Genomic DNA, 16,363 nt, shown 5'->3' with positions numbered 1-16,363 from the left:
CTCGTGAGTGCTTGAATGGTACTCCTTGATGATGGTAGGGAGCATAGGAGAATTTCCATTAAGATATATTCTGTTTTTGAAGTATATCAACCCACCTTTGTAATCCCATGGCCCGATCGCCTCCCCATCTTGAATTTTTTTTACTAACTCTTGCATCTGTGGATTAGCCACAACTTCTTCTTGTATAGGCTCCAACCAATGAGGTATGGGGTGTGAAAGTGCTTTCAATTCCCCACAATCCGTCCTCCTAGATAGTGCATCTGCTACAGCATTGTCCACGCCTTTCTTATACTCGATTTTGAAATCATAGCCCAATAATTTAACTAACCATTTCTGTTGTGCAATAGTAGTAATTGCTTGTTGCCACAAGTATTGCAAACTTTGGTGATCTATGCGGACAATGAAGCGGCTACCCAGCAGATATGGTCTCCATCTTTGCACTGCTGTGACCAATGCAAGCATCTCCTTCTCATATGTGGATAGTTGTAGGTTTCGTCCTTGTAAGGCTTGGCTGAAATACGCAATGGGACGCCTCTCTTGCATTAGAACGGCCCCTATACCTTCCCCCGATGCATCACACTCCACAATGAAATCCTTGGAGAAGTCCGGTAACGCTAGGACAGGGGCTTGGGTCATGGCCTTTTTTAATTCATGAAAAGCATGCTCAGCTAGTGATGACCATCCAAAGGCATCTTTTTTTAGTAGTTGAGTAAGAGGTCTTGCTATTTCCCCATACTTTCGAACAAATTTTTTGTAGTACCCCGTCAAACCAAGGAACCCCCTCAAGGCTTTTATGGTTTTTGGAATAGGCCAACACAATATAGCTTCTATTTTCTCCGGATCCATTGACTCCCCCATTTGACTAATAACATGACCCAAGATAATTTACTTCTTGTAACCCAAACTGACATTTTTCCCTTTTGACAAACAGCTTATGTTCTTGTAAAATTGTTAACACCTTGTTTAGATGATAGAGATGATCCTCCCAATTGTCACTATATATCAATATATCATCAAAAAACACAAGGACAAACTTACGTAGGAATTTGGAGAAGACGTCATTCATGAGCGCTTGGAATGATGATGGTGCGTTGGTGAGGCCGAACGGCATAACTAGGAATTCGTAGTGCCCTTCGTGAGTTCGGAATGCTGTTTTTTCTACATCTTCCGAGTGCATTCGGATTTGGTGATAACCAGACCGCAAATCTAGTTTAGAGAAGAATTTGGCACCATGCAACTCATCTAGAAGCTCGTCAATCACAGGTATGGGAAATTTGTCCTTGATGGTGATGTTGTTGAGTGCGCGATAATCGACGCACATACGCCAAGATCCATCATGTTTCTTCACCAATAAGACCGGTGATGAGTAATGGCTGGTGCTAGAGCGAATAACCCTTGATTCTAGGAGTCCCGAAACTATTTTCTCAATTTCAGTTTTCTGATAATGTAGGTAACGATAAGGACGAACACTAACTGGGCCTGTCCCGGGCTTAAGAGGAATACGATGGTCCTGAATTCTTTTGGGAGGTAAGCCTTGAGACTCCACAAAAATTTCTGAAAATCTGTCTAATAATTGCAGCAATTCTGGATTTGTTGAGCTAGGACTTGGTTGTGACATGCCTAGGTTGATAGAGAACAAAATAAATCCTAGTTGTTGATTTTGAACCCCCTGCCAAATCTCCTTAGAGTCCACAATTTTATTTCTTGGCACCGACAGACCCCATAACTCTACTTCCTTCCCCTTCCATGTAAATTTCATGTGCAATTTTGCAAAATCCCATAAAATTGGTCCCAATACTCGTAACCATTGTGCCCCCAACACAGCCTCACAACCCTCCATGGGTAATAAGAAAAAATCTATCACAAATTCAGCTCCATTTAGACATACCTGAACTCCATAACAACGCCCTTCACTGCGAATTCTTTCCCCATTAGCTACTGCCACTTCAAAATATTCAGCCATCTTTATGTGCAGCCCCAATGGCCTAGTAGTGCAGGTGCTCATGAAATTGTGAGTTGAGCCCGTATCCACCAACAACACAGCCCCCCCTTCTTTGCATCGTCCATGCACTCGCATCGTCTGAGGAGTTGAGACGCCTGTCAAGGCGTTGAGCGAAATTTCTACATCTTCCGTTTCATCGGGTCTGGGTTCCTGATTTTCTTCTGCCCAATCATCTCTCCTTTCTTCCTCGTCCTCCGGATAAATGCCTTCGATCAAGAACAATTTCTTGCAACGATGACCAGGTCGAAATCTCTCATCACAATTGAAGCACAACCCCTTTTCTCGTCTCTCTTTCATCTCTATTTCGTTTAGTCGCTTGGTGGGTATGCTACTATTGCAGAAAGGAGATGAAGCTTGTGGTTGAGAAGGATTTTGTGGTGCAGATGGCTTTGGTTTGTAGTCAAGAGGAGATTTTCTTTGGGCCAATACACGTGCCTCAAAGAGGCGGGCCAACCCGACAGCTGCAGTCAAAGTTGTTGGCCTTGCAGCTTGCACTTCAGTTTGAATGGTCTCCTTTAACCCACTGACAAAACATCCCACTTGATGCGCTGGAGACAATTTGCCCACTCTGCTGAGTAACTTCTCAAATTGAGAGTGATAATCTTTAACACTTCCAACTTGTCGCAATTTTGAGAGATCTCCGTAGAAATCTTCAAATTGTGTAGGCCCAAATCTAACATGTAGTCCTTACTTCAGAATTTCCCATGAGACGTCGTCGATATCTTGTTTGAATATTTGGTACCATAACAGTGCCTCTCCCTCCAGATGATAAGCGGTTAATAGTACCTTATTTTCTTCCTCCATCTGCTGAAAGCCAAAGTACTGCTCGACTCTACAAATCCAACTGGTTGGATCTTCAGTCCCGTCATAGTGTGGGAACTCCAACTTGGTCAATTTTGTATTGATCGACCCTTGTGGATAACCCCCAAATCCCTTATTTTTGCTCAATTTAGAGACAGATGCATCATCATCACCTTTCTTTATGACCAGTTGCTGGATTTGAGCACTCACACCTTCAATTAATTCCTGGAGCTCACGTTTAATGGACCCAACTTCAGACTCTAGCCGATCAAAGCGTTGGTCTGACATGGCTAGCTCTGATACCACTTTGTTACGTGCTCGAGAATCTGAACGCGTAACAGGTTTGTGAACTAGAAATTTACCAGGATCATTCTTCCTTAACCTCCCTATTGTGGGGAAATCAAGAAGAAAACAATTCTAGCGGTAGGATTTTCGAGGAATCCTGGACCTCCTTTGGTAGAGCAATTAGAGAAGCTCTCAAACTCCCACAAACACAAGGTTTGAATAAATTGTTGATTGATTTCTCATTCCATAATAATGCAGTATTTAAATGAACATAATACCTATAAAATAGAGTCCCAATAGGACTTCTATTCAACTCCTAAAGATAAACATAAACCTAATCTAATTTAAGTAATCAAACATAAAGTAATTCTAATAGAAAACAAACACTGAAAAAACATAGTTACTGCAACAACAATACTCTGTATTGTTTACGCCTCTCTAGCCCTTCAACTTCTAAGTGGTCTCCAACTCCACATGTAACACTTTCAACCAAAACCCAGAACACAAAACCTCTAAATTCAGTTAACCCTGTGAGGAACAGACACACTTCGACTTCAAGCTCAACTAAAATAGAATGAAAGCACTCACTGTAATTTGTATCAAAAAAAACCCAGAACATAAAACCTCTAAATAGAATCGCTTGCACATTTATACTTTGAAGGCATATCTATTCCTGAAAATATACAGCTTTTTCTTGATTCATTGTTGAACTGAGAGGCGTTTGTGAGAGAGAGAATTATGAAGAAATCGCCATTTTCTCGCTCCCAGAAAGTTGAATCTTCTAGACAGGATTTGTAGAAGCTCATCTCATCTACAACTGAAACATTGAGATAATGTTTACCAAAATCTCTGCCTCTCGGAGCTCATCTAGCTGAGTGCATATAAATAGATTTTGGCCAGATGGCCACCCCCCAAATGGCCGTAGTCACCCCCAAATTTATTTTATTTTATTTTTAAAAAAATATATTTTTTTAAAAAAAATTATTATAGGACATGTGGCGACATTTGATTGGTGCTGACGTGGTGTTCCATTCAATTTTGAATGAAATTTTAACGGAGGTACCATCTTGATCTTTATAAAAATCATAGGTACCTCATGTGATAAAAATGAAACCCTAAGGAGGAAAAAATAAAGTGTCGAAACCCTAGGGGGCAAAAGAGTATTTAACCCTATTAATAAACGCATTTGCAAGTTTAGTATCATATGCACTGTGTTAGCTTGATGGTAAAGCTATGACCTTTCAATTGGCAATGCACCAGTTTGAGTCTTGTTAAATGCCGAAATATTCATATTTTAAGCCATTAACTTATATTTGTTAATTCCTTAGTTTTGTTAGTTTATACTATTTTAGTTCTTTTATGTGTTTTCTGTTTTTTTGTAGGCTTTTGGAAGAAAATAAAGTATTTCTAGAAGTCTCGGGCTTAAAGGACAAAATTGAAAAAAAAGCTAAAAGATTTGAGTCAAACAAAAGGTTCTAATAGTGTGATCGATCGCAAGGTTACTACGTTCAAGTGCACTACCAGAGAGGTCCAAGCCAAGACGAACGAGGTGCGCTTGCACGCACAAGAAGCAACCTCGATCGCATTTATGATCAAGCACCTAACATAGGAGATCGATCGCAGTCTTGCGATTGATCGCACACGGGTTGTAATCGAGCGCACTCGTGCGCTGGAGCAATGAGACATGCGGCCAAACTCCTTTTTCCTTCCAAAATAGGGATTTCCTAGTCCTAATTGTACTAGGACTAAACCCTACGAATTTTATAGGTTTACTAATAGTTCTAGTATTTCTTTAGGCCTATAAATAAACCTCTTAGCTTCTAGGAAAAAAAGTGTGGAGAAAGAGTCACAAGCTCTAGAAAGAAACTGAAGGCTAGATCAAGAGGAGTTTGAATTTTTCTTCTCTTCCACCTTTTATTTTGTTATGTAGTTTATATTTTAATTGGGGCTAGATTGAAGCCCTAATTATGTCTTTTTAGGATTTCAATATTGGTGCCTTTGCTAAAATTATATTTTGGTGTATTTAACTTGATTAATTCTTGTTTTATTGAATTTCACATATGTGTTTGACTGATCAACATATGCATGTGGTATGAATTAGTTAATTAAATCAATTTGAATGACCAAGTCCTGAGTTTAATAGAGTAACAAAATAATCGCACACTGAGTTCTTAGGTTAATCAACATGGGGAACCGAGAGTAGACACCCATGCCCAAGGCCTCATGTGTTTGTCAATTTCCATAGATCTATGCTTTCTTAAAGAACAACTCAGTAAACACCCATGCTAAATCCTTTAAGAAAGAAAAGAATTAGAGTAGACACCCATGCCTAATATGTTGATTAGGGAGATCAATAGCTTAAGGAGTAGACACCCATGCCCTTAGGTTGGCAAACATTAAATATACCGGTATGATTGGTGCATTGGCATATTGTTATCTTAATTAGTCTGATTAGTGGTGGATATCAAAATCCAAATCCTTTTTAGTTTTAGTTTATCTTTTATTTTAATTCAATCGTGACAATTGAATTTATCTGTTAACTAAATAGGAAATTACTTTTAAACATAATTTACCAATCCTCGTGGGAACCATCTCGTATTTGCATGCTATATTATCGTTTGATCTTGTGCACTTGCAAGTAAAACGTACCAAGTATTTGCCTATTAATTTAGGTGGGTATTTGGTACAACAAGCTTTTGGCGCCGTTGATGAAATTTCAACAGAGATACCATCTTGGTCTTTATGAAAACCACAGGTACCTCCTATGATAAAAATGAAACCCTAAGGAGGAAAAAATAAAGTGTCGAAACCCTAGGGGGCAAAAGAGTATTTAACCCTATTAATAAACGCGTCCGCGAGTTTAGTGTCATATGCACTATGTTTGCTTGATGGTAAAGCTATGACCTTTCAATTGACAATGCACGAGTTTGAGTCTCGACAACCACTCAATTGCGGTTATGTTTTTTACTCTTCAAAAACCCTCTGTCCAAAAACAAACATTTTTGGATTCAAACCTTTCCCCCCTTCTTCTATTAAGTACAATATAACCACTAAGCCACCTGAACATTTTATTTAATATTACAATATAACAATATTTATAACAATCTCTCACTTAGATTGTAATATTAAATTATCAATCTAATAATGCTATTATCATGCCTACATGAAGGTATCTTTTGACTTAAACCTTCCCATAGTGTAATCATTTCAAAGTTCTAGAAAAGTTAGTGGTGGCCTAAGCTTAAACCAAAACTCTTATAATTCATAACCAGAAATAACACACACATGAAAATATATAGTTCACATAAGAAATTCATAATTATTAGCACTATTATGGCCTTGTGCTACATCTTGGTTTAATGAACATTTACAAGAGTAAACCCTAACTCTTGTTAGAAGCAGCACCACTTCTATGTTCATCTAGGTGAAGTTCCTTTAATGTCCCTATTACTAAGACATTTACTTCTACATTTGAACTTCATTAAGAGTATAACTCATCCTTCACAATCGTAACCGTCAGCATTGATCCATCCTGGATGAGACTTAACTATTCTAGTGCATAACTAATCACTTATCAGTAACTTGTTATTACCCTTTAAACCTTTTATTAGATTAGATCTTAATAAATGTTGGGTTACCATTACTGGTGATTCTTTTGAAAATGTTTTAGTCCCATTCCAATGGATGTTACCCTTACCAATTCTCGAGATAAACCCTCTGGTAAAAGGGTCTACCAAGTTACTACTTGACCTAACATCGACGGTAGTTATGATTCCATCAAGAATTAATTGTCTAATGTACTCATGTCTTAGGCTTATGTGTCTAGACTTCCCATTGTATACTTTACTATAAGCTCTAGACATGGTAGCTTCACTATTGCAATGCAAAGAAATGGCTGGCATAGGTTGTGGCCACAACTTTATATCTAATAACATATTCCTAAGCCATTCTGCCAATTTTCCTGTCACTGCCAATGCAATAAACTCTGATTCCATTGTGGAATGTGAAATACACGTCTGCTTCTTTGATACCCAAGAAATCGTACCTCCCCCAAGGGTAAATATCCAACCAGACATAGACTTATTGTCACTTATGCTAGTAATCCAACAAGCACCTGAGTACCCTTCTAATACAGTTGGAAACTTTGAATACAATAGTCCTAAATTGATGGTTCTCTTCAGATACCCAAGGACTATACCAATTGCTTTCTAGTGATCTATTAGGATAACTAGTGTATCTAGAAAGTTTGCACACAACAAAGGCAATATCTGGTCTCGTATAATGGCATACATCTTGCTACCAATTGCACTAGCATACTCAAGCTATGCTATTGCCCTTCCAGAATTCTCATTTAATTTTACACTAGAATCAAAAGGAGTATTTGCTTCTTTTATTTCAAGATATTTGAATTTAAGAAGCATTTTCTCAATATAATGAGATTGTCATAGTGCATAACCCCCACTATGTTTCTTCACTTTAATTCTTAAAATAGTATCTACTTTATTTAGATCTTTCATCTTAAACATTGAAGTTAGATACTTTTTTAGTTTCACATACACCTTTCATATTAGTGCCAAAAATTAGCATGTCATCACCATAAAGGCAAACAATTACACCATAATCTTTTGTGAATTTCGAACAAATACACTTATCAACTCCATTATCTTTGAATCCATTAGATAAAATAACAGAATCACACTTTTCATGCCGTTGTTTTGGTGCTTGTTTTAACCCATATAACGACTTTACTAATTTACAGACTTTCTTTTCATTTTAAGGTAGAACAAACCCTTTTGGTTGTTCCATATATACTTCCTCATCAAGATCACCATTTAAGAAGACAGTTTTTACATCCATTTGATGCACATACAAATTATATATAGATGCAAGAACCATAAGAACACGAATAGATGCGATCCTTGCTACAGGTGCATAGGTAGCGAAATAGTCTATGCCCTCCTTTTGTTTAAAGCCTTTTGCAACTAACCTTGCCTTAAAGGTTTGAATTGATCCATCAGAATTATATTTCCTTCTAAATACCCATTTACAACCAATAGGTTTGGAACCTGGAGGTAGATCCACTAGTACCCAAGTATTATTTGATAATGTTGAGTCCATTTCATCATTGGCAGCTTCTTTCCAGAAAGCTGGGCCTCTATAAGACATAACTTCATTAAAAAATTTTGGATCTTTCTCTATATTAAGTAAAATACGTATTTTATTAAGGACTTTATCCCTGTCTCCTTCCACAAAAAGGACTATTGCTTGAAATGAAACAAAATTAAGACTAAAGTTCTTTTCTTTTCTGACTCTTCCTTTATTCTGTTGGCAAATTTGTAGCTACTCTTTTATCACTGTTAAAAGAGCTACCAGGATTGGAGTCAGATGCTTGTGTTTGATTAGGTTTTAAAATATATTTAGAATCATATTTGAATTTATTGAAACCCCTTGATTCCACTATGACATTAGAGCTTATGTCTAATAGTCTATATGCCCTAGAATTTTTAGCATAACCGACAAACACCCTTCTAATTGCCCATGTTCCTAATTGAGTTCTTTTTGGATTAGGAACTCTGTAAAAGGCACGACACTCCCACACTTTAAGATAATTTAGATTTAGTTTTCTATCATTTCATAACTCATATGGTGACACTTGCATTTTCAATGTATGTGACTTGCTGTAAGTAGTGCCTCTTCCCATAAATTGAAATGAAACTTTGCACTTAAGATCATGGAATTAACCATGTCCCATGTCTACAAGTGTCCTGTTTTTTCATTTTGCCAAACCATTTTGTTGTGGTGTGTAAGGTGCAAACATTTGGTGCACAATTCCATGTTCCTCACAAAAAGAAGAAAATTCACATGGAAAATATTCTCCACCTCTATTTGTTCTAAGAATTTTTATTTTCTTCTCTTTCTGATTTTCTACTTTAGATTTGTAACGTTTGAACATGTCAAAGGCCTCATCTTTAATTTTCATTAAATACACGTACGTGTATCTAGAAAGATCATCTATGAATGTAATAAAATATCTTTTGCCTCCTCCAATTAACATACCATTTAATTCACATATGTCAGAATGTATGAGTTCTAAAATTTGTGAATTTCTATGGACAGTAGGAAATGGTTTCTTAGTCATTTTAGCTTGAATACATTTTTAACATTTTTCATTATTATCATGGTTGTAAGAAATTAAACCATGCTTAGACATATATTTCAAATATTTAAGATTTAAATGTGCTAAACAATTATGCTATAAAGAAGATGACTAAATAATATACAAAGAATGTGAAATAGATTTATTAATAATAATGAGTTTGAACATTCCATCATGATGTGGTTTTTTTGTGTTCAAAAATATCAATAATAAAATTAACCATAAGCAATAGGATGAATACTTGTAGGATATGGCTATATTAAGGGTGTCGAACCTCAAGGATTGTGTGGGCGTTGTTATTAAGCTTTTCAAGATTAAATATAACTCAATTTAAAAGATGATTGTTCGATTCTTTTTGTTTTGTAAAAGTAAATGCATAAAAGCAAAGATAGTTGTGATGAGAGAGAGAATAGGGGATTGATTTCACCACTAACTTCATAAAAATGGTCAGTCATCAATTAATAAGGAAAATTCATACTATACATGATATAGGGCTCATCTCACTCGAATAATCAAGAAAATACCATCATTAAGAAATAAGTATAATCCATCTTCGGTTGGCACGGATCGTCCACCTAGCCACAAAGATGCGGTACGATCCGTCTTCCCTAGTTATGGATTATCTAATTCCTTAATAGGCTACACACAATCAAGGGATAAGCATAACCCATCTTCGGTTGATATGAACTGTCTACCTAAATTACACTAAACTAGGGTGTAGTACAATCCGTCCTCCCTAGACATGGCCTATCAAATCCTATTGATCATGTGTCAGTTAAAAAACTATTGTCTAACAATCATTCATATAATTATAAAAAAATATGAGGGTTTGAGTTCAATCGATATAAAGGCTGTCTAAAACAAGAGAAGAATTTCATAATGATTAAATATAAACATTAAGATTAATTCTCACAGTTATACAACCTTCATAAATATAGAAAAACCCAAATTAAAATACAATTAAACCATTGTTACTTGGAAATGGCTACATCAACGCCCTATTACAGAATTAGTTGCTTATCCTAGTGCTGGGATGGCCTCCTGCCATGATCTTCTTCCCTTCAACTCTTCAAGCCTCCAAGAAGTTATTTATGTCTAAAACTAAGCACACATTCTCTTGAAGCTTAGGGGCCTATTTATAGGGTGTAAAACAAACCCTAGAAGCCCTAGGAATCCCTAGAAAAAGCGTAGACTGTCTCCTAGTCCAACTAGGAGACTGAAAACCCTCTCCAAAGTGGAGTTGGAGTGCTGTCGGATTCTGGAGGCTTGAGTGGGCTCGAGCCCATGGTATGTGTGCTCGAGCGCACCTGCTCTCGAGACTAGGCTGGTATGCGCTCGAGCGCATGTGCCCCTCCTCTTGTGCACTTGAGTGCATGTGCCCTCGAGCCGCTCCTCTTGTGCGCTCGAGCGCGTGTGTGCTCGAGCTCTTCTACTGTGGGCTTGATTCTAGTGCTACCAAAATCCTCCCAATGTGTGTTTTAAGCTCAAAATCAATGGTTTTTCTTGTATTCTTGTTAAGTGCCAAAATATTCATATTTTAGCCCTTAAACTTAGATGCGTTAATTCCTTAGTGTTGTTAGTTTATGCCATTTTATTCCTTTTCTATATTTTCTATGTCTTTGTAGGCTTTTGGAAAAAAAAAACCTAGAAGTATTGATCTTAAAGAGCAAATTTGGGAAAAGTTTGAGGCTCTAGTAGTGCGATCGATCGTAGGGGATCTACGATCGAGCGCACTACAAGTGGAATGACCAGACGAGCACAAGGCGTGTGCTCGTGCACATAAGGAGACTCGATCACAGACGTGCGATCGAGCGCACACGGCTTGTGATAGATCGCACTCATGCGCTGGAGAACAGTGAGCTGTGGCCAGAATGCCCTTTCCTTCCATATTAGGGTATTTAAAGTCCCACTTGTAATAGGACTAAACCCTACGAATTTTTTAGGTTTACTAGTGTAACAAGGACTTCTAAAGGCCTATAAATAGACCTCTTAGCTTTTAGGAAAAAGTGTGGAGAAAGAGGCACAAACTCTAGAAAGGAATTGAAGACTAAATCAAGAGGAGTTTGGGTTTTTCTGCTCTTCCACCTTTTATTTTGTCATGTAGTTTATACTTTAATTGGGGCTAGATTTAAGCCCTGATCATGTCTATTTATGATTTCAATATTTGTACCTTTGCTACAATTATATTTTGGTGTATTTAACTTGATTAATTCCTGTTATCTTGAATTCCTCATATGTGTTTGCCTGATCAACATATACATGTGGTATGGACTAGTTAATTAAATCAATTTGGATGATTGAGTCCTGGGTTTCATAAGAGTAACAAAAGAAATCACACTGGGTTCTTGGGTTAATCAACATGGGGAACCGGGAATAGACACCCATGTCCTAGGCTTCATGTGTTTGTTGATTTCCACATATTTATACTTTCTTAAAGAACAAGTTAGTAGACACCCATGCCTAATTAGTTGCTTAGGAAAATCAATACCTTAAGAAGTAGATACCCATACCCTTAGGTTAGCAAACATTAAATATATCGGTATAATTAGTGCATTGGTATATAGTTATCTTAATTAGTCTGATTAGTGGTGGATATCAAAACCCTAATCCTTTTTAGTTTTACTTTATCTTTTATTTTATTATATTAAATTCAATCATGACAATTGAATTTTATTTGTTTAATTAAATAGGAAATTACTTCTAAACATAATTTATCAATCCTCGTGGAAATGATCTCGTATTTGTCTGCTATACAATCATTTGATCTTGTGCACTTGCAAGTAAAATGTACCAAGTATTTGCCTATTAATTTAGGTGGGTATTTGGCACAACAAGTTTTTGGCGCTGTTGTTGGGGATTACGTCAAATTTTGTTTAGAATTATTTTGCTTTAGTTGGTTATTTTAATTTTTAATTTTAATTCTGTTTTTATTAACAAATAAAAATAATAATAATAATAATTTTTTTTTTTTTTTTTTTTTTTTTTTTTTTTTTTTTTTTTTGTTTCTGTTCTGTTTCAGCTTTGCAGCACTCGGCATTCTGTTACTGTGATTGAGCGGAGACCAAGTGTGATCGAGCATAGTGCGATCGAGCACACTAACCTGCAATCGAGTGCACTAACTTGCGATCGAGCACAGTTCCAGAGGACATGCAAACAGTAGTACTGAAGTTGCTATGACTGCAGGGGCAAATATTCTTATGCAAGGTCGTCAATCTCAAGCCCCAACCATCTTTCCACTTGATCCAGCAATTGAGCTGACCATTCAACAAGGGCATAGAGACAACTCCGACACAGAAGAAGAAGAAGTTGAGGAAACAATGGAAGAGCTGCTAGAAAACCCGCCACCAGTGCAGAGGCCCATGAAATAGTCTTTCATCCTGAAAAACCTCAACCAGCCATCATGCATAGCCTATCAACCGGAGGTGGAAGGCAATTACTAAATATCCCCACAAATACTCAATGCCTTGACTCGCTTCAGAGGTACAGCTACGGAGGATGCAAACTTGCACCTCATGGAGTTCTTTGATCTCTACAAGCTTCAGCACGTTCAAGGCCTAAGTCCGGAGAGACTCAGGTGAGTCTTATTCCCCTTTTCCTTGAAAGACAATGCCAAGTTGTGGTATAATTTCTTGCCTGCAGAGTCCATTCATACTTGGGAAGAGTTGTCCAGTAAGTCCCTAAAGAAGTTCTTCCCAGCTCAAAAGACAAGGCAGCTTAGAAGAGAGATTCAATCATTCCAACAAATAAATGGAGATCTTTTCTTTGAAGCGTGGGACCACTTCAATACTCTGCTTCTCAAGTGCCCACATCACAACATGCCTCAAGATGATTAGGTACAAGCTTTTTATGAAGGTTAAAATGATATTAACAAGGGTATTGTTGATTCAGCTTGTGGAGGTGTGCTGATGGAAAAAAGTAGTGAGGAAGCCATAGAGCTCTTTGAGGCATTGAGTGAACACTCCCAACAATTCTCATCCAAAGGGAGGCAAGGAGTAAAGAGCAAGAGCATGTATAAAGTGAACCTGAGTGGTGGACCTCCAAATCAGATGGTTGTTGTGGAAAAAAAGCTAGATATGATTGTCAAAGCCATGATTGCTCAGAACGTCTCACCTAGTCAACAAGCCGTGCAACCCCAGGTATGTGCTTTATGTTCTCATTTTGATCACACTACTGAGACTTGCCCCTTGTATTCATCTGTAAATCAAGAGCAAGTAAATTATGTGGGATAGAACAATTATCCTCCTAAGAATAATCCCTACTCCAACACCTACAATTCAGGGTGGCAAAACCACCCTAATTTCTCATGGAGAAACAATCAGAATACTCTGAACCATCAAGGACAGCAGAGGAACTATCAACAAGCAAGCCAACCCATGCAAGAACCAAAGCAGAATGACCTGGAGAGTATGGTATGCACCTTTGCAACTACGCAATGGGAATTCATGAATGATCAAAGACAAATCAATGCAAAAACTGATCAAGCGATGCAAAGAACTGAGCAAGCTATGCAAAGACTAGAAGTACAAATGGGGCAAATGGCTAAGGAGCTCAGTGAAAGAAAACAGGGTGGATTTCCATCCGAAACAAAACTCAATCTAGAAGCATCTTCTTTGGGACAGAAATAAGAGAATAAGAGGAGAACAACAGTCTGGCTGAAGACATTAAACTTAGCACTCATGGGACGCACCCCATAGTTTATCCTATTATTTTTCTATTTGTTTTTCAATTTATTTTTATGTTTGTCTTTAGTCTTGTTTTTGTTTCCTTTTTATTTGTTTTAGTGTTTTATTTTCTAAGGACAAGTGTGCTTCAGTTCAAGTTTGGGGGTGTGCTATGAACCATGTTATTCCAGACAATTCTTTTCATATCTTGAGTAAATTATTTCCATGTTATAGACACATTGAGGACAATGTGTAATTTAAGTTTGGGGTATGGGAGACACTTTATACACACTTTGTCCCAGTTTTATTTTATTTTTATTTTTGTTGTTTATGAAAAGAATATATATAAATAATCATGTTTGTCTTAAAATTTTGGTTGATCTTAAAAATTGTGATTTGATTTCATTGGTAAGCTTAAAATTTTGTACACTTGATCTGATAATTGAGTTTTTCAGTTTAGTTACTTGCTTAGGACAGTTGAGAATTCACATGTTTGATCTAATCTTACACAAGCACATTAGCACATAATTTGTGAGGCCTCTGATGTGTGTGTTTCTATGTCTTGGGTGAAACTGGATATATATATATATATATATATATATATATATATATATATATATATATATATCATTGACAAGCTTTTTACTAAGTAATTGGACATCTTGCCTCAAAAGCATTAAGTGTTCACGTCAAAAGGTGCAGAATTTTGATTTGGTTAATGTCATAGTTTGGTTTCGTAGTCTTCTTGACTCGAGTTAGTAAGTCCTAGGGGGTGTCTCTACACCTAATGCCCTAACACCATCTAGTTTGGGAGTCATTGACTTAACACTCGTTACATGGGTCAATTAGAAAGTTTAAGGGAACCAAACATTGCACAACCTAACAAAAAAAAAAAAAAAAAAAAAAAAAGCCATTGTTGTTCATTCTAATAGGGATTTTAGTGAACTTTAAGATATTAAGACATTGCACATTAAAAATAATTGGAAGCTTCATATTTATGTGCTAGTTCACTTTACACTATTTTCGAACTTTTGATGCCTTAGCATATCTTTTGTAAGTGATTAAATTTTAAAATTCCAATTCATTTTGAAGATGGAGTTTATCTTTTTAAGCTTGCTAATGAATGAAAATCATGGTTTTGAGTGATACCTTAATTTTGAATAACATGAACTCTTGCATGATATTTGTGGGTAACATTCCTGGAAAACCTCACGAGACTACACTTATCTTCTAGGGAATTCCTAGGGATTTAAAAGGTTTGTTACATATGCTAAATGCAATCGTACATCCCACGAAAGATGGATTTATCTTTTTGTTTTTTGTTTTTCCATTTAGTTTTTAGTATCGTATTGCTAAGGAACTAGCAATATGTAAGTTTGGGAGTGTGTTAAGTGCCAAAATATTTATATTTTAGCTGTTAAACTTATATATGTTAATTCTTTGGTGTTGTTAGTTTATGCCATTTTATTCATTTTCTATATTTTCTGTGTCTTTATAGGCCTTTGGAAGAAAAGGAAGAAAACCTTGAAGTATTGAGCTTAAAGAGCAAATTGGGAAAAGCTGGAGGCTCTGGTAGTGCGATCAAGCGCACTATGATGTACAAATTTAATTGTACTCGCAAGCGCACGAGTTGTGTGCAGTAAAGTGTGTGTGCAAGTGCGAGGTCGAATCCACAGGGAGATGTGTTTGCAAAAATCAATTTTCTAGTTTAAACCAATTTTATCTTAACCTAGTTCCAGGTTGCGTATTTTTGTCGTGCAAAAAAGCATAAACTAAACTAAATGATTTGAAAACAATTAATGGGAAAAGTACTAAGGTTATCTGAATCCGCCTCGCCAAATTGAACAACATGTCCTTAAATTTTAAGCATACAATAGACAACCAAAAAGTTTATACATTGTTCAAAAGTTGTAATCACGCACATTAATCATTCGATGAATCCATCCGTTAAAAGAATCACAACGAATATTTAATTGAGATCAAATCATCCACTGTATCCGTAGATCACAATGGATATTAGTCTCAAACCAATCATTAGATGTACCCCTAAACGAAACACAACGAATATAAAATTTAGCACAAATAAAAGAACAACATTCAATCAAATGAAATTAATCAAACAATTGAATTGACTTTGAACAACAATTTAATTAAAAATCACATTGTATACATAAAACGACAAGAACATGAATGTTTATCAACGACGAGGCTTCATCTTCAACCTTAGTTGAAGATTTAGCCTCTCGTGACAAAAGAAATCATAGAGAAACTAAATTAACTTTATTAAAATCAAATACTTACAAAATAATTCGAGTTCAAAGTGACAAAATGCCCAAAAAACACAAAAACGACAAAGAACGGCGCCCCTGGTGCGCCTCCATACGTTTACAATGAAAAAAAAATGATATTTATAAGCTAATTTTATGGTTTTAGCGCTGCCAGGTTGGTCGAGTGCGC

The 16,363-nt window shown here is 36.5% G+C and overlaps 1 non-coding gene across 1 annotated transcript; it reads right to left on the bottom strand.

The window, feature by feature from the left end:
* Nucleotides 1-12,955: 12,955 nt before the first annotated feature.
* Nucleotides 12,956-13,062, bottom strand: LOC132186004 (small nucleolar RNA R71). Its single transcript, XR_009440687.1, has one exon. It is a non-coding gene; the product is annotated as a small nucleolar RNA R71 (small nucleolar RNA).
* Nucleotides 13,063-16,363: the final 3,301 nt, after the last annotated feature.

Source organism: Corylus avellana, chromosome 7 (assembly GCF_965113065.1).
Source record: "Corylus avellana chromosome 7, dhCorAvel1.hap1.2, whole genome shotgun sequence".
Classification (NCBI taxonomy): domain Eukaryota; kingdom Viridiplantae; phylum Streptophyta; class Magnoliopsida; order Fagales; family Betulaceae; genus Corylus; species Corylus avellana.
The sequence above is the reverse complement of the archived record's forward strand: the minus strand, read 5'-3'. Positions and strand labels throughout refer to the sequence as shown.